The 27,409-nt window shown below is 34.9% G+C and overlaps 1 protein-coding gene and 2 long non-coding RNA genes across 12 annotated transcripts in view; 2 read left to right on the forward strand and 1 right to left on the reverse strand.

Annotated features, from left to right (window-relative positions):
* Nucleotides 1–27,409, reverse strand: part of mmd (disintegrin and metalloproteinase domain-containing protein mind-meld) — a 164,429-nt gene that overhangs the window by 63,105 nt on the left and 73,915 nt on the right. Inside the window, exon 1 of one of the 10 annotated variants that reach the window (XM_081985898.1) lies at nucleotides 336–526. The exons of the other annotated variants lie outside the window; for them this stretch is intronic. The gene's annotated coding sequence lies outside the window, so the exon portion shown is untranslated. Of the gene's footprint in view, nucleotides 1–335; nucleotides 527–27,409 lie in introns of those variants that run through there. 10 annotated transcript variants of the gene reach the window in all.
* LOC145733287 (uncharacterized) lies at nucleotides 288–14,820 on the forward strand. The gene is made up of 3 exons (XR_014179176.1): nucleotides 288–429; nucleotides 11,312–11,568; nucleotides 14,519–14,820. It is a non-coding gene; the product is annotated as an uncharacterized LOC145733287 (long non-coding RNA).
* Nucleotides 15,469–26,557, forward strand: LOC145733286 (uncharacterized). Its single transcript, XR_014179175.1, has 2 exons — nucleotides 15,469–15,914; nucleotides 26,147–26,557. It is a non-coding gene; the product is annotated as an uncharacterized LOC145733286 (long non-coding RNA).

The raw sequence follows: 27,409 nt of genomic DNA on the forward strand, positions 1-27,409 counted from the left end.
TTTTTCAACCCTTATAAACCTCGTGATAAATACTGTTTTGTGACTAATAGTAGAGGATTTGTTAAATTATTAGAAAATTCGTTTTCTACATCAGCTTGAGTGTGATGATATTGTTTGTACGTTTTTTTGCAAACTCATTGGTAACTGTTTTGCATGGATCCTAAACAATACCTATTTTACGGAGAGCATTCGGCAACATGGCATCAGTTTAATGATAGCAAAGGACGGAAACATATTGATTGACAATTGACATTGACAGTGCTTCCCGATTTGACAAGACTCACAAGAGTGAGGTTAAGCTTGGAAAAATTAAATCAGTGTTGCTAATTACTCACATAATTACTTTCTTTGAATTGTGCAGGCTGGTGTTGGTAGTGATTCTGGTGGACTGTGTGTGTTATTTTCTTGATGGTAAACCTGCAAAGTACGGTAAGCAGCAACTCTCTGTATGTCGCATGAAACTTCTATCAGTCACTATTCGCTCCTCAGTGACTTGTTTAGACATTTTCGGCCAAAAATATGAAAAACAACTCACACAAAATAATAACCGAATCGATAATTTAAGTTGCAACGGGGAAAAGTTTGAAAAAACTGTCAACAAACGCCAAACAACCAAAAAGTTGGGAACAGCGCCAACGCCGAATTTCCCCGAATTTAAACGATTGGTTAAAGAACATATCGTTAATGCACCGCCCTCTATACTAGAAAGCCTAAAATGTCACTTTTTAATGGCGGCAGATGCAATAAAAAATACGTTTTTTTAATTGTTTCGTGTAACTATTTACACCTTGTTTATTCTTATTTTTTCAATCCTTCACAGTTTTGTGACTAATAGTGGAGGATTTGTTAAATTATTAGAAAATTCGTTTCCTGCATCAGCTTGAAAGTGTGTGTGATGATATTGTTTGCACGTTTTTTGCAAACTCATTGGTAACCGTTTTACATGGATCGATAATGAATTATAAATCATCCCGCTATAACAACCACTAGGTGATTAATCGTCTGTCTATCAAAAGTCGATCATCCAACCACATATGTCGCTATTAGCATACTTGTATTGGTCGCAAAACATTTGTCTTCTTTTCTAATTGCCTCTGAACGATTTTTCGTGTTAATTCCTGCCAAACTTGAACAACATTCTAGTGAATTCAAATCCAATGTTAATAGAAGTAATGCGAATTAGTGTGCATTAATGCAAATATTACACGTAATCGGAATTTTTGGGCTAGCAAATTAATTAATCATAATAATTGCTGCCAAAACAGTTCCTCTCGTCTGGATAATTATGTTTGCCAGTTTCTTAAATGAATCCGCTTGTTGCGAGAACTCCTTTCACTTCAACGGTCCGATTCTTCCGATCGGACCCTTATTAAGGCTCAAACTTCGTATTTTCTCCCCTTTTAAGATGTTGAGCCCATCAAATAAATAATTGTCTTTATGTTGCCTTGTTTCGTGCCCTTTTGCTAACGCGAAGCGTCCTTGTGTTTCTCAGATGGTTTGTCAGGAATGATTGTAAGGTAGAAAAGTGCTTTTAATGTTTTAAAATTCAAAATAGTTGGATACGTGGTGTTTTACATGCAAACACGTGACCTATAGTCACAGGTCCCTGTAATTTGTCACGTGGTAAACAGTTGAGGAAGATCTGAACGTGTGACAGGATTGATCTGTACTGACTATACTCGATTTTTTAGTGTTTTTTCTAGACTATTGGATCGGAAATTTAATGAGGATTCCAAAAATGTGCTTAAAACTGTCATTTTCACACCACAAATGGGTTTTACATGCGATTTTGTCTTTGACTGTCCTTTGAAACTGTGTTTCTGTTAGTTCAAACTTTGACACTGTTTTTCTCTCTGACTGTACTCAATTTGGTAGTGTTTTTTTAGGGTAGTAGATAGGAAATTTAATGAGGATTCCAAAAATGTGCTTAAAACTGTAATTTTCTCACTCGAAGTGAGTTTAACAGACGATTTTGTCGCTGACTGTGTTTTCAAACTTTGGCAGCACTTTTTTCCTTGACTGTATCGAATTTAGTGATATTTTTTTAGGCTATTGGATAGGAAATTTAATGAGGATTCCAAAAATGTGCTTAAAACTGTCATTTTCATACCACAAATGGGTTTTACAGGCGATTTTGTCCTTGACTGTCCTTTCAAACTCTGTTTCTGTTAGTTCAAACTTTGACACTGTTTTTCTCTCTGACTGTACTCAATTTGGTAGTGTTTTTTTAGGTTAGTAGATAGGAAATTTAATGAGGATTCCAAAAATGTGCTTAAAACTGTCATTTTCACACCACAAATGGGTTTTACAGGCGATTTTGTCCTTGACTGTCCTTTGAAACTGTGTTTCTGTTAGTTCAAACTTTGACACTGTTTTTCTCTCTGACTGTACTCAATTTGGTAGTGTTTTTTTAGGCTAGTAGATAGGAAATTTAATGAGGATTCCAAAAATGTGCTTAAAACTGTCATTTTCATACCACAAATGGGTTTTACAGGCGATTTTGTCCTTGACTGTCCTTTCAAACTCTGTTTCTGTTAGTTCAAACTTTGACACTGTTTTTCTCTCTGACTGTACTCAATTTGGTAGTGTTTTTTTAGGTTAGTAGATAGGAAATTTAATGAGGATTCCAAAAATGTGCTTAAAACTGTCATTTTCACACTACAAGTATGTTTTACAGGCGATTTTGTCGCTGACTGTGTTTTCAAACTTTGGCAGCACTTTTTTCCTTGACTGTATCGAATTTAGTGATATTTTTTTAGGCTATTGGATAGGAAATTTAATGAGGATTCCAAAAATGTGCTTAAAACTGTCATTTTCACACCACAAATGGGTTTTACAGGCGATTTTGTCCTTGACTGTCCTTTGAAACTGTGTTTCTGTTAGTTCAAACTTTGACACTGTTTTTCTCTCTGACTGTACTCAATTTGGTAGTGTTTTTTTAGGCTAGTAGATAGGAAATTTAATGAGGATTCCAAAAATGTGCTTAAAACTGTCATTTTCATACCACAAATGGGTTTTACAGGCGATTTTGTCCTTGACTGTCCTTTCAAACTCTGTTTCTGTTAGTTCAAACTTTGACACTGTTTTTCTCTCTGACTGTACTCAATTTGGTAGTGTTTTTTTAGGTTAGTAGATAGGAAATTTAATGAGGATTCCAAAAATGTGCTTAAAACTGTCATTTTCACACTACAAGTAGGTTTTACAGGCGATTTTGTCGCTGACTGTGTTTTCAAACTTTGGCAGCACTTTTTTCCTTGACTGTATCGAATTTAGTGATATTTTTTTAGGCTATTGGATAGGAAATTTAATGAGGATTCCAAAAATGTGCTTAAAACTGTCATTTTCATACCACAAATGGGTTTTACAGGCGATTTTGTCCTTGACTGTCCTTTCAAACTCTGTTTCTGTTAGTTCAAACTTTGACACTGTTTTTCTCTCTGACTGTACTCAATTTGGTAGTGTTTTTTTAGGTTAGTAGATAGGAAATTTAATGAGGATTCCAAAAATGTGCTTAAAACTGTCATTTTCACACCACAAATGGGTTTTACAGCCGATTTTGTTCTTGACTGTCCTTTCAAACTCTGTTTCTGTTAGTTCAAACTTTGACACTGTTTTTCTCTCTGACTGTACTCAATTTGGTAGTGTTTTTTTAGGCTAGTAGATAGGAAATTTAATGAGGATTCCAAAAATGTGCTTAAAACTGTCATTTTCTCACTCCAAGTGAGTTTAACAGACGATTTTGTCGCTGACTGTGTTTTCAAACTTTGGCAGCACTTTTTTCCTTGACTGTATCGAATTTAGTGATATTTTTTTAGGCTATTGGATAGGAAATTTAATAAGGATTCCAAAAATGTGCTTAAAACTGTCATTTTCATACCACAAATGGGTTTTACAGGCGATTTTGTCCTTGACTGTCCTTTCAAACTCTGTTTCTGTTAGTTCAAACTTTGACACTGGTTTTCTCTCTGACTGTACTCAATTTGGTAGTTTTTTTAGGTTAGTAGATAGGAAATTTAATGAGGATTCCAAAAATGTGCTTAAAACTGTCATTTTCACACTACAAATGGGTTTTACAGTCGATTTTGTCCTTGACTGTCCTTTCAAACTATGTTTCTGTTAATTCAAATTTTGACACTGTTTTTCTCTCTGACTGTACTCAATTTGGTAGTGTTTTTTTAGGTTAGTAGATAGGAAATTTAATGAGGATTCCAAAAATGTGCTTAAAACTGTAATTTTCTCACTCCAAGTGAGTTTAACAGACGATTTTGTCGCTGACTGTACCGAATTTTGTGTTTTTTTTTTTTTTGGGTTATTGGATAAGAAATTTAAAGAGGATTCCAAAAATGTGCTTAAAACTGTCATTTTCACACTACAAATGGGTTTTACAGGCGATTTTGTCCTTTACTGTCCTTTCAAACTATGTTTCATGTGAACCAAGCTTTATATTTTCTGTTTTGTAATTTGTGCGGATTGTCCTCTATAACGCCTTTTCTGTTCTTTCTGTTTGGGATTTCGCAGATTAGCAGTGATTACCATAATAAAGTCCTGCGAAAATATAAAGTTAAGCGTAAAAAGCTCTCGTTTTGAGTGAATTATACGTTTACGAGACCGTCCTGGGAGAGTATGTCCTAGTTAAGTCGTAATAAATACAATTTTTAAAATAAACACACTGTCTAAAGGTCGTATATCTTTTCTATTTCCAGTGGGGGGCTCAGTTTGATATACTGCTCCCATGCTTTCGACTCATAAATCGCGTGTTGGAACAGAAGATGCAGAGATTAGGCATCATTGTAGTTGCAAACTAACACATTCTATTACTTCACCTTCACTTGTAAGTAATCGACGAGTTAGTGACCGTTTAAAGTATTACTTTTAGCGACGTCATTTATAAGTTACGGCTTTTTCGTTTTACGGCTCACTCTGGTGGCTTTGGCACGTAAACTCCAAGGGTTTTACTGCTGACCTTTTAACAACCCAGCCCCTCACCGATACTTTCGCTCATCAAACGACCGAAACGTCAATCAACATCATTTTATTGGCTTTTCGAATACGCAATCGACAAACACTCGATCCCGTCATGATGACACGCCATGTTGGAAAGAAAAATTAATTAACCAGCTTCCGGTCCGTATATTGACGTCATCAAAATCAATCATAAACTCATTATATGTTAGGACTAATTGCCCCCCCCCCTTCCCCTTTCTATTTCTCGATTCGTCGAATTAGGTAAATTCACATGTGCAGTTTGTTTGTGATTGGTCCAAACCTCACTGTAGAATTATGCAACGTTGTCAAGTTGTAACAGTATCTGATAATTAATGATTTCCAGCACTGTTCCTTTTTTAGACAGATAGCGTGCCGGGCCTGCACACAATTAATAAATTCGAACAAAATTATCAATCTTTCGATATCGAAAATCTCTGTTCCTGAGCCCTGATTCGCAAAGAAATGGTGCCTTCTCGCTTAAATGCGATTGGGCGTGTTCGATAGCCGTCGTTAATCTATATTCTGATTTCTGCCATCGCCAGCGGATTTACCGGCCCTTAATCAAACCAAGCCACCTTTGTGCCAGTTCCTTTTTCCCCAAAAACTTTAATTCATATATCATTTTGGAAAGGGCATATATAAATTTCAAATGTTGGACAATAGCTAACGGATTAGATTCGCCCTTAATGGATACACTTATGCTTGGCAGTTTTGATAGATTATAGTTGCCTTGTTTGGAACTGTCACTACGTTTTGATAGAAAAATCACCATTTTACTCTCTATTCCTATCAAAAATTAAAACAGTTTTCCTGTCCCCTTCTAAATTCCTTTTTGAAGTGAAACCTGTTTAGGTTGTATCTTCAAGTTAGCTGTACTTAAGAAACCCCCTGTCCCATTAAACTTTAACCAAAGAAAGCCTTGCATTTTCATTTTCTTCTCCCCTCCCTAAAATTAGTTTAATCTTTTATGACGTACACAGGTCGAGTGAGTTTTACTTATAGAGTGCTTGTGAAGTAAGAAGGGCTTTATTAAAGGCTACATTTTCGGTTTTTCACGGAGGCCTACGGTTTAAAAACTAGTTCGAGAACTTGACGGAGGACTACTCAATCATCCGGCACGTACATAAGCAAAAGCCACCACATTTACGAAACCGCTTTGACCGCCCAACTCTAACTTCATTACGGTCGCTAATGTTATTTCGCAAAGGTCAGAGGACGTCAAATGAAGCGCTGGATAAGTTGTTAATGGAATTTCCCGACTAGGAAAACTGCCAGCGTGTGGAGAAACGTATCCGATTTACATTCCTAAACAATACCTGTTTTACGGAGAGCATTCGGCAACATGGCATCAGTGTGTTTTTAATGATAGCAAAGGACGGAAACATATTGATTGACAATTGACATTGACAGAACTATTGAGTGTGTTTTTCTAACTGACTATACTCGATTTTTTAGTGTTTTTTTAGACTATTGGATAGGAAATTTAATGAGGATTCCAAAAATGTGCTTAAAACTGTCATTTTCTCACTCCAAGTGAGTTTAACAGACGATTTTGTCGCTGACTGTGTTTTCAAACTTTGGCCGCACTTTTCTCCCTGACTGGACCAAATTTAGTGATATTTTTTTAAACTATTGGATAGGAAATTTAATAAGGATTCCAAAAATGTGCTTAAAACTGTCATTTTCACACTACAAGTGGGTTTTACAGGCGAATTTGTCCTTGACTGTCCTTTCAAACTGTGTTTCTGTTAGTTCAAACTTTGACACTGTTTTTCTCTCTGACTGTAATCAATTTGGTATTGTTTTTTTAGGTTAGTAGATAGGAAATTTAATGAGGATTCCAAAAATGTGCTTAAAACTGTCATTTTCTCACTCCAAGTGAGTTTAACAGACGATTTTGTCGCTGACTGTGTTTTCAAACTTTGGCAGCACTTTTTTCCCTGACTGTACCAAATTTAGTGATATTTTTTTAAACTATTGGATAGGAAATTTAATAAGGATTCCAAAAATGTGCTTAAAACTGTCATTTTCACACTACAAGTGGGTTTTACAGGCGAATTTGTCCTTGACTGTCCTTTCAAACTGTGTTTCTGTTAGTTCAAACTTTGACACTGTTTTTCTCTCTGACTGTAATCAATTTGGTATTGTTTTTTTAGGTTAGTAGATAGGAAATTTAATGAGGATTCCAAAAATGTGCTTAAAACTGTAATTTTCTCACTCTAAGTGAGTTTAACAGACGATTTTGTCGCTAACTGTGTTTTCAAACTTTGGCAGCACTTTTTTCCCTGACTGTACCAAATTTAGTGATATTTTTTTAAACTATTGGATAGGAAATTTAATAAGGATTCCAAAAATGTGCTTAAAACTGTCATTTTCACACTACAAGTGGGTTTTACAGGCGAATTTGTCCTTGACTGTCCTTTCAAACTGTGTTTCTGTTAGTTCAAACTTTGACACTGTTTTTCTCTCTGACTGTACTCAATTTGGTAGTGTTTTTTTAGGTTAGTAGATAGGAAATTTAATGAGGATTCCAAAAATGTGCTTAAAACTGTCATTTTCTCACTCCAAGTGAGTTTAACAGACGATTTTGTCGCTGACTGTGTTTTCAAACTTTGGCAGCACTTTTTTCCCTGACTGTACCGAATTTAGTGATATTTTTTTAGGCTATTGGATAGGAAATTTAATAAGGATTCCAAAAATGTGCTTAAAAGTGTAATTTTCACACTACAAGTGGGTTTTACAGGCGATTTTGTCCTTGACTGTCCTTTCAAACTGTGTTTCTAGCAGTTCAAATTTTGACACTGTTTTTCTAACTGACTATACTCGATTTTTTAGTGTTTTTTTAGACTATTGGATAGGAAATTTAATAAGGATTCCAAAAATGTGCTTAAAACTGTCATTTTCACACTACAAGTGGGTTTTACAGGCGATTTTGTCCTTTACTGTCCTTTCAAACTGTGTTACTAGCAGTTCAAACTTTGACACTGTTTTTCTCTCTGACTGTACTCAATTTGGTAGTGTTTTTTTAGGTTAGTGGATAGGAAATTTAATGAGGATTCCAAAAATGTGCTTAAAACTGTCATTTTCACACCATAAATGGGTTTTACAGGCGATTTTGTCCTTGACTGTCCTTTCAAACTGTGTTTCTAGCAGTTCAAATTTTGACACTGTTTTTCTAACTGACTATACTCGATTTTTTAGTGTTTTTTTAAAACTATTGGATAGGAAATTTAATAAGGATTCCAAAAATGTGCTTAAAACTGTCATTTTCACACTACAAGTGGGTTTTACAGGCGATTTTGTCCTTTACTGTCCTTTCAAACTGTGTTACTAGCAGTTCAAACTTTGACACTGTTTTTCTCTCTGACTGTACTCAATTTGGTAGTGTTTTTTTAGGTTAGTGGATAGGAAATTTAATGAGGATTCCAAAAATGTGCTTAAAACTATAATTTTCTCATTCCAAGTGGGTTTTACAGGCGATTTTGTCCTTGACTGTCCTTTCAAACTGTGTTTCTTTTAGTTCAAAATTTGACACTGCTTTTCTCCCAGACTGTACCACATTTTACACGGTTTTTCCAAGTAACTGAATAGGAAATTTAACGAGGATTCCAAAAATGTGCTTAAAACTGTAATTTTCTCATTCTAAGTGGGTTTTACAGGGGATTTTGTCTCTGACTGTCCTTTCAAACTGTGTTTCTGGCAGTTCAAACTTTGATACTGTTTTTCTAACTGACTATACTCGATTTTTTAGTGTTTTTTTAGGTTAGTAGATAGGAAACTTAATAGGGATTCCAAAAATGTGGATAAAACTGTTATTTTCTCACTCCAAGTGAGTTTAACAAACGATTTTGTCGCTGACTGTCCTCAAAAACTCAATTTCCACAATACAAACTGTCACCACTATTTCCGCCATATTGGAATTTTTGACAAGCCCCTTCTAGGCTTTCTAGTATAGTAGGCGGTGGTTAATGACGTCAAACTTTTTACGTTGTCACACCACCACTTGAAATCACGTGACGTTCCTCCATCTAAATACGGCCCCAATCCAGGACGAAACGATGGCACTCAATTGACACCGTTTACAAAGCCGTAAATCGATCGATTGTCGCAACGAGTTAAAGATTTTCGCGGATCGCATCATCCACGACTGGAACCTATTAAAGGTAACAAAGGAAATGGAATCAACAAAAGCGCGAAGCTGGAAATATGGTTTCTGTGTATCCAGAGAGCCTCGTCGTTTCAAACGAGCGAGAATTCCAATAATGATGCTTACCAACTCGAGAATTATTATCGCCGAACCGGTAAAATATTATTCGAATGGAAATTTTTTTGTTTAATTTGAAAATGAAGTGTTGCAGTAGAGGGCGTGAAGTTCTGGCAACATCGCCTGTCACGTCAGATGTCATGAGTGTCATTCAGTTACGATAAATTTAGTTAAACCCTTATTGATGTATTAAGTTCGGTTATGCCTCTTTTCACTAATCTGACAGCTGTCACGTGACTGCGCTGATTGTACACAATGGAGTGTCATGTGATGATTATAATATGTGATTTCTACAGTTTGTAAGGTTTGCTCAATATAGAACTTGTGTCTGTAATTTTCGCAGTGAACCACTGTGGTGGGTGGACGTGTGCGGGTTTCTTGCAACTTTATTAGTCGTTAGAAGTTAGAGGGCGCTACCGTTTCGGCGTTAAAAGCCTAAATATGTTTTTGCGTATAAATTTTAAGGCCGTCAGCCATCTTGCCCGGTTTAAACGTAAACGTTTTCGGTCCCGACAAACCTTTTATCTCTAGACCGTAGCACTCGCATAAACAGACTTTTTCTGTTTTTCCCCAACTGAAATAATGGATTCCCCGTTTTCGTAACACACACACACACACACCTATACAGCCCAAGTGCTTTCATTTCCATGCCTTGAAAAATGGACTGACAGTGAACACTTACTCTTATTTCGCCCTCTTAACCCTCGAACTGACTTTTTCCGAACATTAATCTTGGCTGGTTAAACGGAAATCTCATGTAAATGCTACTTGGGATTCGGTTTCGGCCGTCCTTTTGTTTAGCCCTTTTTTTCTAAAGTAATCTTTTATTTATGCCTTTTACACGGTGTCGGCGAAAAAACTTTCTTCATTTCTTATCGTCAAACTTTAAAATTTTCCTATCAGTTGTAGCACCGCCCTCTGTACAAGAAAGCCAAGAAGGTGCATGCCAAAAATTCCAATATGGCCGAAATAGTGGTTGACAGTTTGTATTGTGGAAATTGAGTTTTTCGATGATTAAATTAATTTTTAAGGTTTAAAGTCAAGACTTGGGATTACTTGCCAAAGTAATTTTTGTTTGCTATTATATATATTGTTGTTTATATGTTTATTGTTCTAGTGAAAGTGTAGTTTGTGTTCATTTTATTGTGTTATCACTATTGTTATTGTTCCTTCATTGTTCTATAATTTGTTGTTGGTTTTTTAACTTAAATTCTATTGTCTCTACAATATGCTGTCCACTTGTTGTTTGCCAAATTGTAAAAGCAATTTGGTGAAAGGCCCAAAAGTGTCAGTATTTTACTTTTCAAAAAACCCTGCTCGAACCCAACAGTGGTTGAAAGTTTTGAACTGGAATGATTTTACTCCAACACAATACTCAGTGGTAAGTACAATATGCTTTCTCATTCAGTAAAATTATTGCCTCTTACATATATAGGTTAGGTTAGGTTAGGTAGCATTTTGAGAGCAACAAAGGTTTACTCTGAAGAAACAAGACAGCTTTTAGAAGTTCCATTGGCACATTTACATTTTAAAAGAAAGGTCTTGGTAATAATATAAAACCCATTTACCAGTTTTGCTTACCTATTTTCAAGGATTTCCAAATTTTCTTTGTTTGAGCAGTTTTCACATTAGTTTGTTGGACTTTCCAGGACAAAGGGTTCTAACCAAACTTGCTTTGGCTGGACTTCATTGAGTATAAAAAGCCATATCTATACATATCTGGATCAGGAATGAAGCGTTCTTTGATTTTTCACTCACAACTTCTAATCAACTACACGAAAAAATTTAAAAAAACATATTTTCTACTGCATCTGCATAGGTTTGTGTACAAAACAAAAAACCGCTAACGCCGCCATTAAAATTGACATTCTAGGCTTTCTTGTACAGAGGGCGGTGGTTGTAGTAGAAGTGACGTTTGACAAGTGACATCTGACAGGTGACGGTTTAGAGAGTTGAGGGGAGAGGGTTATGGCGGCAGGAAAATGGCAATCCCGACCAAATTATGTTCTTATGTGTTTAAATTATTCTTAACTTAAATTATTTACTTGTCGAACTTTTTAGGACACCCTGTATGCTGTACAACAGGGCGCTTGTTTGCCTTGGCAAAAAAGTGATTGGGCCAGGACAAGCGGGAAGGGACTGTTTACACAGTCAATGTACGGCCTAATTAAATTCAACCCCCGTTGATAGGATTAAGGGCAAGGGTGTGGACTCTACCAACTTTCGAGACACATTCTTCCTGGAACTTTCTAGGACAGTGGGAGATGCAGTTAATTGAGTTGCTAGACGGGTGAGATTTAGGCAACCAACCAAACACTGTAGGTATTATGAAAAGTCAAATTCGAATGCAAATTATTGGTCTGTAAACACATTTTGTGCGATTTCGTGGGGTCTCAATTAGTGATTGACTGAATATATTCAGGTTTGTAACTTAATGATATAAACGTACAACGTGCTATATGCACACTTAATTCTCTACCAAAATCTTAGGTTAGTTAACAACAAAACGTCTTGCCAGATCGCGGTAAATTTCAAACATCAAAAAATGACATACGTCAACGTCAAATGTCGCACTGGCGTTAGCGCAGACCAAACACATTTTGACCTTTTTTCGCCCTTAAAATCACGAGTTAACTGCAGACAGTTTCCGGGCCACTTGTCATTTATATCACTGAATCGTATTACGTCAATAGTCAGGGAGAATCTGCCTTATGCCTCGTCGATTTCGTTGCTCATATTGTCGATATGTCGTTCAGAAAAGCGAGCAAAAAGGGCATCCGGGCGCACTGGATGTTTCTTTCAGCAGGTGTGAAAATTCCGCTTAAGGTGTTTATCGTTTTTCCGAATCGGTTTAAATATGGTCCCTCTTCCTCTGGCTCGGGAAAATCCAATTTGTTTTTCGCCTTATGGACGGTCGATCGAATTTCGTCAAGTTTTATAACTCGGTTTAATGTTAAAAACTTAAGACAGTAAATTAGGCTTTAAAATAAGTTTGTCCAGTAGTAAACAGTATTAATTAAGCAAATTAAAACTTTTTAACTTGTAGTGGTTTCAGTATAATATTTAAGTTGTGGCAACGCTGCTTGTTAGTGTTTTTTTAGACTATTGGATAGGAAATTTAATGAGGATTCCAAAAATGTGCTTAAAACTGTCATTTTCACACCACAAATGGGTTTTACAGGCGATTTTGTCCTTGACTGTCCTTTCAAACTGTGTTTCTGTTAGTTCAATTTTTGACACTGTTTTTCTAACTGACTATACTCGATTTTTTAGTGTTTTTTTAGACTATTGGATAGTAAATTTAATGAGGATTCCAAAAATGTGCTTAAAACTGTCATTTTCATACCACAAATGGGTTTTACAGGCGATTTTGTCCTTGACTGTCCTTTCAAACTGTGTTTCTAACAGTTCAATTTTTGACACTGTTTTTCTAACTGACTATACTCGATTTTTTAGTGTTTTTTTAGACTATTGGATAGTAAATTTAATGAGGATTCCAAAAATGTGCTTACAACTGTCATTTTCACACCACAAATGGGTTTTACAGGCGATTTTGTCCTTGACTGTGCTTTCAAACAGTTCAAATTTTGACACTGTTTTTCTCTCTGACTGTACTCAATTTGGTAGTGTTTTTTTAGACTATTGGATAGTAAATTTAATGAGGATTCCAAAAATGTGCTTAAAACTGTAATTTTCACACCACAAATGGGTTTTACAGGCGATTTTGTCCTTGACTGTCCTTTCAAACTGTGTTTCTAACAATTCAAACTTTGACACCATTTTTCACCATGACTGTACCGATATGTTTTTTGTTTTTTTTGGCTATTGAATAGGAAATTTAATGAGGATTCCAAAAATGTGCTTAAAACTGTCATTTTCACACCACAAATGGGTTTTACAAGCGATTTTGTCCTTGACTGTCCTTTCAAACTATGTTTCTGTTAGTTCAAACTTTGACACTGTTTTTCTCTCTGACTGTACTCAATTTGGTAGTGTTTTTTTAGGTTAGTAGATAGGAAATTTAATGAGGATTCCAAAAATGTGCTTAAAACTGTCATTTTCTCACTCCAAGTGAGTTTAACAGACGATTTTGTCGCTGACTGTGTTTTCAAACTTTGGCAGCACTTTTCTCCCTGACTGTACCGAATTTAGTGATATTTTTTTAGGCTATTGGATAGGAAATTTAATAAGGATTCCAAAAATGTGCTTAAAACTGTCATTTTCACACCACAAATGGGTTTTACAGGCTATTTTGTCCTTGACTGTCCTTTCAAACTGTGTTTCTGTTAGTTCAAACTTTGACACTGTTTTTCTAACTGACTATACTCGATTTTTTAGTGTTTTTTTTAGGTTAATAGATAGGAAACTTAATGAGGATTCCAAAAATGTGGATAAAACAGTCATTTTCTCACTCCAAGAGGGTTTTATAGGTGATTTTGTCAGTAACTGTCTTTTCAAACTGTGTTTCTGCCAGTTCAAACTTTGGCAGCACTTTTCACCCTGACTGTGCCGAATTTTGTGATTTTTTTTTAGGTTATTGGATAAGAAATTTAATGAGGATTCCAAAAATGTGCTTAAAACTGTCATTTTTACACCACAAATGAGTTTTACAGGCGATTTTGTCCTTGACTGTCCTTTCAAACTGTGTTTCTGTTAGTTCAAACTTTGACACTGTTTTTCTCTCTGACTGTACTCAATTTGGTAGTGTTTTTTTAGGTTAGTAGATAGAAAATTTAATGAGGATTCCAAAAATGTGCTTAAAACTGCCATTTTCTCACTCCAAGTGAGTTTAACAGACGATTTTGTCGCTGACTGTGTTTTCAAACTTTGGCAGCACTTTTCTCCCTGACTGTACCGAATTTAGTGATATTTTTTTAGGCTATTGGATAGGAAATTTAATAAGGATTCCAAAAATGTGCTTAAAACTGTCATTTTCACACCACAAATGGGTTTTACAGGCTATTTTGTCCTTGACTGTCCTTTCAAACTGTGTTTCTAGCAGTTCAAATTTTGACACTGTTTTTCTAACTGACTATACTCGATTTTTTTGTGTTTTTTTAGACTATTGGATAGGAAATTTAATAAGGATTCCAAAAATGTGCTTAAAACTGTCATTTTCACACCACAAATGGGTTTTACAGGCAATTTTGTCCTTGACTGTCCTTTCAAACTATGTTTCTGTTAGTTCAAATTTTGAGAAGAGAGAATTGCGTGGTTGTTTTCGTTAGAATAGACATGAGCTTTTCTCAAAAAAAAAATATAATTCAGTTTCAGGTGAGAAGGCCAAACTTTCTATAAACAACCACTCGGAACAACTTAATCCAGTTTTGGAATTTGAAGTCGTTTTCCGAATTTGCCTTCCAGTTCGTGGAGTTCTGCAAGCCAAATATGATTATAAAGTTTCCATGGAAGTTGCCTTGGAATAATTTAATAAGGAAGTTTCGCAGCGCGCACTGATAATGGCGGACAACAACAACAACAGGTATCACCCAGAGTTGTGCCTACTAAAGTTGGACTGGCGATATGTGCTAAACAAAGACTTTCTGGGGGTAATTGTGCATTAAAGAAAAAAAAACCGTGTTCTCTTTCATTTTCCCCCTTATTAACTTCCAACCAAACTGCCTGACGGACGTTTAATTTAAAATAAAGATTCGAATGCTGCAAGCTTTTTTCCTCGTGCTCGTCCGGAGGGCACGTGACTTGCAAACCGAACGTCCCTATAATGTTCAATTACGCCCTAATTGGTCCTCCTGTACACGATAATGAATTTTAATTTATTTTCTAAAGAATCAATTTAACGTGTGCGTAACTTTTTAATTTTAAAAGTTTATTGCGTCCAACAGTTGTTAACGGGGATGAGAAATAGCGGTGGGCAGGCACTTAAAAGCCCCGTACCGCAGCTCTATTTGCTGGACGAGACCAAGCACTAAATTATTCAAAATCGGCGGAGTAAATTCTAAAATAGTCACGTACATTGTAACCAATTCGTGTTTACACACAAGCCGCATTTTTTACGCCATCTAGTGGTCAAATAAGCAAGACACTCGCTGTTGCGGGTTCATCTGTCAAAAGTCATTAAATTCAAACCTCAATAAATAAAACAACTTCATCGACTAGATTTTAAAGCCACTTAACAGTAAAATACTCTCTATCCCAGCCGAAGGGGCAATGATGATCGAATTTCACTCATTTCTTAGATTAGTTCCAAAGGTTTTCAGTGATGTTTCGCGGTTGCCAGCTTGAACGTTCCAGATTCCCGGTGATTTAAAAAGTTTTAGGGTACAGAGCAATTTTTAAAAAATTGTTTTTGTTTTTTGCTTCCGATAGATGAATCAATCGCCCCCACAATTGGGCCGTGTTAGTGCAAGACAGTTATTTTGTCTATCAATATCGTTTTTACGGAGAGCATTCGGCAACATGGCATCAGTGTGTTTTGAAGGTTAGCAAATGACAGAAACATATTGATTGACAATTGACATTGACAGTGCTTCAGTTGTTTGCCGATTTGACAAGACTCACAAGAGTGAGGTTAAGCTTGGAAAAATTAAATCAGTGTTGTTAATTACTCATATAATTAATTTCTTTGAATTGTGCAGGCTAGTGTTGGTAGTGATTCTGGTGGACTGTGTGTGTTATTTTCTTGATGGTAAACCTGCAAAGTACGGTAAGCAGCAACTCTGTATGTCGCATGAAACTTCTATCAGCCACTGTTCGGTCCTCAATGACTTGTTTACTCATTTTCGGCCAAAAATAGGAAAAACACAAATACAACTCACACAAAATAATAACCTAATCGATAAATTTAAGTTGCAAGGAAGAAAGTGTCAACAAACACTAAAAACACTGTCGGTATATTTCAAAATGTTTTCTGGGAAATTTTGAGTGAAATAAAGCCTCTTTCAAGGAAATTTTGCAATATTTTTCAGAACAGCGTAGGCACATGTAGTTTTGTGGGGTAAAATCTTTGTTACATGATAGTGAGTTGAAACAATATTTATTACAAATTATTATAATAATTTACCAATTTTTCAACGTTTAAGCTACATTTTTAAGATCACGTGACTATTTTTGATAGGTGTCGACTGACTTTTACAGTGTTGCAAGCTCAAAATTTCATTATTACCGTCACGTAACGTGTATTTAACAATTTCAACTTTTACAACTGTCTAAATTTAATTTATCAAACGATCAACGTTTAAATTACATTTTAAAGTCACGTGACTGTTTGTGACAGGTGACAGTTGGCTTTGACAGTGTTGCCAGCACTAAAATGGCATAATTAAAGTCACGTGATGTGTCTCTTGCAATTTCAGCTTTTACAACTGTCTAAATTTAATATATCAATTTTTTTAAATTTTAAACCACATTTTAAAGGTCACGTGACTAATTTTGACAGATGTTAATTGGCCTTTCCAATGTTGCAAGCTCAAAAATTGAATTATCAAGTCACGTGACCTAGTTCTTACAATTTTACCACTGTCTAAATTTAAATTAACCATTTTTCTTTTAAATGACAAGTGTCTTTTTTTGACACGTGCTAACTTGGTTACTATGACAGAAAATTCGTGCAAACGTCAAAATATAACCTGTAATTTTGGGCAACCGTACAAAAAATGGTTTTTGTTGGTCGGAATTTGGAAAAACAGTCACCTGACCTTAGAAAATAAATTTGAAGCTTTCGGCACAAAAGTTCAAATCAAGTGTCAAAAATTTGGAAAAACAGTCTTATAACCTGAGAAAGTCAGATTAATTGAATCGTTAATTTTTATGACATTTTGACAATAGTCACAATGTCATGCCACTGTCACGTGACGTTAAGAATGCCACAAATGTGTAAACATTTAAAGGGTATCCTGAGACAGTTTATATAATTTAAAGGCATTTCGATGTATTTCAAGGCGATTTGAGGCATTTTAGGCAGTTTTAAGGCATTTCGAGCAATAATGAAGCATTCTGAGGTATTTCAAAGGCATTTTAAGGTATTTTGCATGCAAAATGACATTTTGGTGTACAAAAAATTATCTACCCCTCGATGGAGCGTGAAAACGACCAATTACCAAACTTTTCTAGTTTTGTGTTCGTTAACGTGAAACAGATTTGAGGATTTGTTGACACTGCTGACAGATGACAACTACGAATATGTTGTCGTCTCTTTCTGCTCTTTCCGTAAAAATAATCCTTAACAGTCTACGATATAAACGACTATTGATCTCTATTAAAAGTTTACTTACTATCCTGGAATTTCTGGACTCTTTGAAAATCCAAGCCAAAAATTCCAGCTATTTTCCCACCAAGTCTATTAAAAGCATTTTTTCCTCCAATTTAAAAGCCACCTGTAGCAAACTTTTAAGATTTAAGAACCAAAATTTCTCACACATTTGATTAAAAAGCGAGAGGTAACAAAGCGAAATCGTCGTATTTGCTCAATCTGACAAAAAAAATGTTTGGTCCCCCCTAAACTCGAATAATCTGGGGGCGAAAAAATGTTATTCGGACGTTCGTTAAGGTGTGTGTTTACCTGTTTTGGGGCGTAAATCAAAATTTACATTTAAGGTGAGGTTTGTTGTTTTAGGACGGAGGGCGTCGCGACGTCAAATATTATTTTAATTATAGTCAGGATCAAATTATTGTTAAATTTGGTAGCAGGAAATTCCTCACGAAAAAGTTTCACTTTGAAATTAATTCAGTCCAATAAATGGTGGTCCAGTTTTAAATGTCAATAATTCACCAATCCATAGCCAATTAAAAAATAAGTTGACATGCATTATGTCATTTTCCTGAAAAGTGCTTCCTAAGGAAAATACAGTCCTTCAAATTTCTGTTTAAAAAATCGTTTTTTTTTGTCATAACTGTCAGACCGTTGGAGCAATATTGATCAAATTTGGAACAAGCACTTTATTACACGTTATTACGGTCAAAGACCCAAAAAACTAACCCAACCCAACTTAAAAATTGTCTTGGAAAAGGAAAATTCACTTAAGAAGTTTCTGTTAGTTCAAACTTTGACACTGTTTTTCTCTCTGACAGTACTCAATTTGGTAGTGTTTTTTTAGGTTAGTAGATAGGAAATTTAATGAGAATTCCAAAAATGTGCTTAAAACTGTCATTTTCTCACTCCAAGTGAGTTTAACAGACGATTTTGTCGCTGACTGTGTTTTCAAACTTTGGCAGCACTTTTCTCCCTGACTGTACCGAATTTAGTGATATTTTTTAGGCTATTGGATAGGAAATTTAATAAGGATTTCAAAAATGTACTTAAAACTGTCATTCTCACACTACAAGTAGGTTTTCCAGGCGATTTTGTCCTTGACTGTCCTTTCAAACTATGTTTCTGTTAGTTCAAATTTTGATACTGTTTTTCTAACTGACTATACTCGATTTTTTAGTGTTTTTTTTAGGTTAGTAGATAGGAAATTTAATGAGGATTCCAAAAATGTGGATAAAACAGTCATTTTCTCACTCCAAGAGGGTTTTATAGGTGATTTTGTCAGTAACTGTCTTTTCAAACTGTGTTTCTGCCAGTTCAAACTTTGGCAGCACTTTTCTCCCTGACTGTACCGAATTTTGTGATTTTTTTTAGGTTATTGGATAAGAAATTTAATGAGGATTCCGGAAATGTGCTTAAAACTGTCATTTTCACACCACAAATGGGTTTTACAGGCGATTTTGTCCTTGACTGTCCTTTCAAACTGTGTTTCTGTTAGCTCAAACTTTGACACTGTTTTTCTCTCTGACTGTACTCAATTTGGTAGTGTTTTTTTAGGTTAGTAGATAGGAAATTTAATGAGGATTCCAAAAATGTGCTTAAAACTGTCATTTTCTCACTCCAAGTGAGTTAAACAGACGATTTTGTCGCTGACTGTGTTTTCAAACACACGTTACTTACTTTTACACGTTATTACGGTCAAAGACCCAAAACTAACCCAACCCAACTTAAAAATTGTCTTGGAAACGGAAAATTCACTTAAGAAGTTTAAAAAATATTATTGTAGCCAGTTTTCATAGTTTCCAGACAAACTGAAAGACTTAGTTCTGAAAATTGACTTTTCATGCAAATCGAGAGACTTTAATACTGAAAATTGACTTGTAGACATAAAAACTACCTTTTCAAGAACTTGTTACTACAAATTCATATATTTAAACCTTAAAAATTGACTTGAATCCCAAAATGTGACTGAACTAATGAAAAATGACATCAGAAGCTTAAAATTTGCATTTGAAGTAAGTTTTCATAATTTTAAGACAAATTTCAATATTTTAGTCTTGAAAATAGTCTTAGATGCAGGACATTGACATTAGATTCATGAAAATTGTCTTGAAAACGAACTTTTCGTGCTTTTTACTTTGCTTTTCATTTTCTTCAAATTCTGGACTAATTTTAGTGCTTCAAAACTGCTTTCAGCTTGGAAAATCGAGTTTCAAGACTATCTTCACCAAGTTATTGACATAGCAAACTTAAAAAAACAATTTTTACATTCTTCATAGACTTAAAATAGCATTCCAAGCTTTGTCACTATTAAATCGACTTCTAGACACCTCAGTGCTAAAAATTCGGGTATTTCTTAATAAACTAGACTGTTTTTAGTGTTTTAAGGCTGTTTTCAGTGCCTCAAATCGAGTTTCAAGACTATCTTTACAAAGTTTTTGACTTATCAGGCCTAAAAGTCAGTTTGTCCACTGACCATAATCTTGAAAATGTTATTTCAAGCTTCTTCACTATTAAATTGACTTCTACACTCATAGGTGCAATAAATTGTAGCACCTCTAAGAAATTCAGACTGTTTTTAGTGCTTTTTAAGACTGAAAAATCGAGTTTAAGACTATTTCCAAAAGTCAAGTTTCTTCAGTAATAAAAGTATAAGTAATTTTTATAGAAATAAAATGTTCGAGAATTTAATTTACTTCTAGACTTGTTGTCCAGTCCAGAAAATTGAGTTGTACACCAATTAAAGTCTTGAAAATATACTTTTGGACTCTCTTTAGTCCTAGTTAAGTCAGTTCTAGCATTAAAAGTCAACTTTTATATTATTTTTAGTAGTAAAAAATGAGTTTCATGCACAATACAATCTTTGTCTTGATTTCCGGACTTTTTTTAGTTCTTGAGTGCCAGTTTCAGACGCTCAACCAGGATGGCAGTCTGAGACAGCGAATCATAAGACCATTCCTAGTAGTAAAAAAGTTTTTAGACTATTCAGTACAAATTTGGACTTTCACAGGTCTTGGATGTTCAGTTTTAAACTAAAAGAACATTGGTTTAATAACAAGAGTACTTAAAAATACTCGGAAAACCCCAAAACGTGTTACATCTCCCTTTCTTTGGTTATATCAACAACAACTCTCCTCTTGCGCGCGATACACACGCCGTCAACTAATCGACGCGCCGCCTACCGTACGAAAAATGAACTGATAGCTGCCACAAACAACGATCTATTCTTTTTAAACAATAATTTGCTGGCTCCTACAACAAGTCAACTTATTTTTTGATTAGCTATCAAATGGTGAATTATTCACACTTAAAACTGGACCACCCTGTCTGTATAAATTAGGATGGTAAGAAAAAACACACAAAAGCGAATCCTTATTGGAAATTACTCGACAATGAATAATTTCCACGGCGAAAATGGAACGTTTCAGAGCGGCAACGTTACCTTTATTTTAAATAAATTAATATTCATACGTAGTTATTTCGCATTCATCCGAAATTAAAGTATGTCTTTGGGAATAATACGGCGAAAGTTGCCGACTACGACGAGCATCATTAGGATATTTCTTATGCGGCAAAACTGCACCGGCATTATTCATTCTTGCCAACGATGAATAAGGAACTTATACACAAAGTATATCAAGTGTTATTAACGCTTCGGTGCGGCTTGCTTTTATTACACAATGCCCTTTAAGGGACGGAATTTGCGGACATAGGTACGGATTTAGAGATGATAATCTCTCTGTCAAGTAAAATGGTGTGACTGGGTTGGCTCGAGGCTGACACCTCAATTAAGATTATCTTTTAACGGAATTATGACTAAAAGTGGGTTTAAGTTAAAGCCTCAAAAATGAATAACAAACTGTCGAGCAATCTATAAGCGACCAATCCAAAACCGACCATAGGAAAACCGTGTAACTGACAGAGAAACGTACATTATTGCATGCGCTGGACTAAGACAGAAAACGAAAAAAATATCAAGTAGGCCATATTTTCAGCGCGCTGTTGCCAAACGCCGTAAGCATTCAATACCCTCGACAAACTTACTTACGGCGTTTGGCAACAGCGCGCTAAAAATATGGCCTACTTGATATTTTTTTCGTTTTCTGTCTTAGTCCCGCGCATGCAATAATGTACGTTTCTCTGTCCGTTACACGGTTTTCCTATGGTCGCTTTTGGATTTACCACACCTGTATACTGACAATGGATTTTCACCTTGATATTTTTGCTGGCACTGTCAATTAAATTGGTTATGGCTCGCTTCGGATAGAGTTCTACTGCAGAAAATCAAAAGAACCAGAAAAAATTATTTCTGCCAGTACAAGGAAGTCGCAGTCTTATTATATTATTGATTATATTCATGGAATTGTCTTATCAAATACCATTCGAGCTCAGATTTTGAACAGGATAATTTTTGTGCTTGTCTTCTCATACTTTCTTTATGGTACAAAACTCGACCTGCTTGGACAGGTCTCGTGTTGTTACACCAAAAAGAAGACAACTGAGCTCTTATGGTATTGCCCTCGAAAATTTGGAAAACAAAACCGTTAATGACGTATAAACTTGATTGAAATCTGTTTACCAGAGTCGTCCAGACAGGGTAATATAAAATGAAATTTCAAACTTAGAGAACGCTCTCATGTATGCAGCTGTGCTCAAATACCATCGCAAAACTGATTTACTCGAATAGGAAAAGTAAACACAATTTTCAGGCACAGTCCCGGAATTAACCTACATTTGAATTACAAAATCGTATTTTCGAATTGCCCCGAGACTGGAGGATTAAACTCGCTCTTTTGTAATACTTTCTAATTTTGTTACTCATACCAATATTTCTGGCTTAGTTATTTTTGCAATAATTAGTTGCTTTTTGGAGGGAATTTAAAAAAAAATTTAAATTTGATAACATATTCCAAAAAAACACAATTTTTTTTACCAAAATTCAGTTGTAATTAGTTCACCCAAGCAAACAAAATTAAAAGCCTGTATTGAGTAAATTCGAAATCAAAATTGTGATTAATAACAATTATTTTATTGTTAACAATAAGAACCACTGTAGAAATGTTATTGATGATATTTTGCGCCCCCTTGTGGCATATTTCCAAACTAATCTCAGCCACATACTTTATAGTAACTTGTAAGTAATTCCAGGGTGGTGAAATTAAGTAGTTGTACCAAAAACATCTAATATCAATCCAAATTAAGGTTTAATGTACTTTTTGTCATTAAATTTGGACGTCTTAAGTTATCTCGTTAGAATGCATGACAAGTTTGACAGTTATTCAGGAAAATTTCCTTTTTAATTTTCCGGTAAATTTCCAAAAATGGAAAGTTTACATCCTTGAATAATTCCCTAATATGAAAACAAATTTGTTGTCACTTTGACGTAATTTAACCAAATTTTGATCGACTTTCAAATTACGTCATAGCGAGCAATCAATGAGAGGAAAAGTCACGTGACTGATTTTGACAAGAGTCCTTTACAGTGTGGCATACTTAAAACGTCACGAGACGTGTAGTTTACAATTTCAACTGTCCAAATTTGATTGAGCACATTTTCACAGTTTAAACTATTTCTCATGGTCACGTGACTGTTTTTGACAGGTGTCAACTGGCCTCTACAGTATTGCAAGCTCAGAAATTGAATTATCAAAGTCACGTGACATGCCTCTTACAACAATATAACCGCAAAACGTTTTATTCTTGTAAAAATCAAGAAATTCGGAGATGGCGCTGTTAGCTGGCGCTAGTTACTGTTTTTCCAAATTCCGACCAACAAAAACCATTTTTTGTACGGTTGCCTAAAATTACGGGTTATATTTTGACGTTTGCACGAATCTTCTGTCATAGTAACCAAGTTAGCACGTGTCAAATAAAGACACTTGTCGTTTAAAAGAAAAATGGTTTATTTAAATTTAGATAGTGGTAAAATTGTAAGAACTAGGTCACGTGACTTGATAAATCAATTTTTGAGCTTGCAACATTGGAAAGGCCAGTCGACATTGTCAGAAACAGTCACGTGAAAATTTAGACAGTTTTGTTAAAACTTAAATTAAATTTAGACTATTTCAGACAGTTGTAAAAGCTGAAATTGCAAGAGACACATCACGTGACTTTGATTATGCCATTTTAGAGCTGGCAACACTGTCAAAACCAACTGTCACCTGTCAAAAACAGTCACGTGACTTTAAAATGTAATTTAAACGTTGATCGTTTGGTAAATTTAATTTAGACAGTTGTAAAAACTGAAATTGTGTAAAATACACCTTACGTAACTTTAATAATGAAATTTTGAGCTTGCAACACTGTCAAAGCCAACTGTCACTTGTCAAAAACAGTCACGTGACTTTAAAATGTAATTTACACGTTGATCGTTTGGTAAATTTAATTTAGACAGTTGTAAAAGCTGAAATTGTGTAAAATACACCTTACGTAACTTTAATAATGAAATTTTGAGCTTGCAACACTGTCAAAGCCAACTGTCACCTGTCAAAAACAGTCACGTGACTTTAAAATGTAATTTAAACGTTGATCGTTTGCTAAATTTAATTTAGACAGTTGTAAAAGCTGAAATTGCAAGAGACACATCACGTGACTTTGATTATGCCATTTTAGAGATGGCAACACTGTCAAAACCAACTGTCACCTGTCAAAAACCTGTCACGTGACTTTAAAATGTAATTTAAACGTTGATCGTTTGCTAAATTTAATTTAGACAGTTGTAAAAGCTGAAATTGTAAAATACACGTTACGTGACGTTAGTAATGAAATTTTGAGCTTGCAACACTGTAAAAGCCAGTTGACACCTGTCAAAAACAGTCACGTGACCTTAAATATGTAGTTTAAACGTTGAAAAACTTGTAAATTATTGTAATAATTTGTAATGAATATTATTTCAATTCAATATCATGTAACAAAGATTTTCCCATAAAAACTACACGTGCCTACGCTGTTCTGAAAAATATCGCAAAATTTCCTTGAAAGAGGCTTTATTTCGCTCAAAATTCCAATGAAAATACCACAAAACATTTTGAAATATACCGACAGTGCCTCAAAATACTCAAATGCCTCGTAATACCTCAAAATACTTCGTAATAATGTAATAATGGGAAAGTGCCTCATAATTAGCGTTTCAAGTTAAGATTGTTCGTAAAAAAACGGAGATGACAGCTGGAATGCCCGAAACAGAGCATTTTTGTCATCACGATGACGTGATTTGACACACACATAATTTGACCAACTGTCAAATTACGTCATTGTGACGTCAAAGACGCTCTGCTCTCTTCATGGAGCGAGAAAACGACTGCGGCCAATAATAGTACACACTTCGAATAAAAAATGACAACCGTCTGTCAAATTTATGTGTCAATGTCAAGTCAATCCTATTTACATCAGACATCCATAGCATTGGGGTTTCAAGATAACAGATGCTTCCTCTGGTGATTAGTTTTGAAAACAGTTTCGGGCATTCCTCTCTAATAAGGTACTTGCATTGAAAACTGATATCAGTCCACATGGAAAACGACTATTTTAAAAACCACTTACCATAAGTTCGGTTAAATTTAACCAAAGGTTTGTGAAATATTAGTAAAAGAAAATCATCACCTTAAACAGCTGATTCAAGTGATTTCTAATTGGTGTGACGTCAGAGGTTGCCAGACTGTTTTAGTACGAAATGGATAACATTCTCTTCATCTGTCTTTTTTAGTACAATAAATAGTTTTTCTGACAGACGACTCATTTTTCTTTGATTTTTAGATTTACTCTCTAATATACCAAGATTTGTAGTAATGTACCAATTTCTGTACTGTAAATCTATGTCCACGTTTAAAAGAAGAGAAATACTGTTTTCTGTGACGTCATTAAACAGTAAACAATATTTGGCTAAAAAAAAATACAATAATAATATTAATAAAATTAATATACAGGGTGTCCCAAAATCTCGAAAATTACTAGTTTTATTTTGCTGAAAGTTTTCATATTGTTATACCTTGTAAATCAAAGCGCATGACGTGAAGGTGAATCGAGGTTTGCAAGTATACAGGGTCAGTAACAAAGTATACCAACTTTCTTAATTCAAACCTTATATATTATTTCAGATTTTAAGAATACTCATAAAGACAAATTCAACGATACACGATTTCATAACTTTATTTAAGGAAGTGATGGAAAAATTAAGTAAATTTAAGTTAAAGTAAGACAATAAAAAAATTCATGCTAAGTACCTCATTTGGATACTGCAATGTGATTTTATCACCTCCAGACAGTGTTAAAGGTATTAAAGTAAAAATCCTTCAGGGAGAAGGGAGGTGTCTAACAAGTTGATTTACCTTTATGAAGGGTGTAATACACACTAATTAGTTTGTACTCAAAATATCAAGTTACTGGTGGAGCGAGAAAGGATGGAAAAAAGTGAAATATTGCAAGTGTATGGGATGTCCTATCCAGAAAACGACGATATTAATAATTTCGCAATCATCGTCACGAACTTGTCGTAAATTTCAACGAATCGGCTCTCACAGCCCCCTCAGGACGGTGCCAGAACCACTTTTTTCTATTACGCGGTGTAATTTCGAACGAATAAAATATTAGGCTGATTCTAGCGAGAACTTGGGAACACTTGAAGCAAAAATAGGAGATTATCTCCCAGACGTGTGCGAATCATATAAATAATTCTCCATTTTTTTTTTTAGGTTATTATGAAAATGGCGCATCTGCTGAATTTGTGCAACTCAACCTCAGAAACGAGCACGAATGTGACATGACCACTATAACCACTACTTGTTTAAATATTGAGTATTAAACAAATAAGCCATACCAACCAGTTCAGGAAACTCCTCCATGCATTCTTGGTGAAAACAGAGCCTTATACAGTGTCTGATTATCTGAATCTTGGTCCAACATAAAACGATGTATGTTGTAAGTATATTGTTGTGTAATTTGTGATCATATTTGTTTATCGCAATGTAAGTTAAGTGAAATGTATGTAAATGTGTAGTTGCTTTTTTTTCTTGTCTTCTCCTTCCTTCCTTCAGAAATTTGACGTTATTTCGCTTTATGTTTACAATTGCATAATTTTGAAATAAAGATATTTATTATTATTATTATTGTGTTCTTTATTTAATTACAACCCTTAAATTTTCGATTTGGCCCCAAAAACAATCAATCAATCCAAAAAAGTAGCTTTATTGTCGGAAACTTAAAGTAATTGACAAAGCCCTGAAAACACATAGAAAAACAGCAAAAAAAGGACATACATAATTATTACACTGTACATACAAATTAAAATAAAAACAAAACAAAAAGGCAGTTACCCTGTATAAAAAAGGAGAAAGAAGATCAAAAACACAAACAGTGCTGCTTGGTCAATTTATGGCAGAACAAGGCGCCTTGAGAACTGGAGTAGAATTCGTCCAGAGAACAGTCAAGCAAAAACCTCTCAACCTCACGCCTAAATCCACATTTTTGGAATCCTCATTAAATTTCTTATCCAATAACCTAAAAAAAATCACAAAATTCGGTACAGTCAGGGAGAAAAGTGCTGCCAAAGTTTGAACTGGCAGAAACACAGTTTGAAAAGACAGTCAGCGACAAAATCGCCTGTAAAACCCACTTGGAGTGAGAAAATTACAGTTTTATTCACATTTTTGGAATCCTCATTAAGTTTCCTATCTACTAACCTAAAAAAACACTAAAAAATCGAGTATAGTCAGTTAGAAAAACAGTGTCAAAATTTGAACTGCTAGAAACACAGTTTGAAAGGATAGTCAGAGACAAAATCGCCTGTAAAACCCACTTGGAATGAGAAAATGACAGTTTTAAGCACATTTTTGGAATCCTCGTTAAATTTCCTATTCAGCTACTTGGAAAAACCGTATAAAATGTGGTACAGTCTGGGAGAAAAGCAGTGTCAAATTTTGAACTAAAAGAAACACAGTTCGGAAGGACAGTCAGGG

Source organism: Ips typographus, linkage group LG8 (genome assembly GCF_016097725.1).
Source record: "Ips typographus isolate SLU linkage group LG8, UJ_Ityp_2.0, whole genome shotgun sequence".
Classification (NCBI taxonomy): domain Eukaryota; kingdom Metazoa; phylum Arthropoda; class Insecta; order Coleoptera; family Curculionidae; genus Ips; species Ips typographus.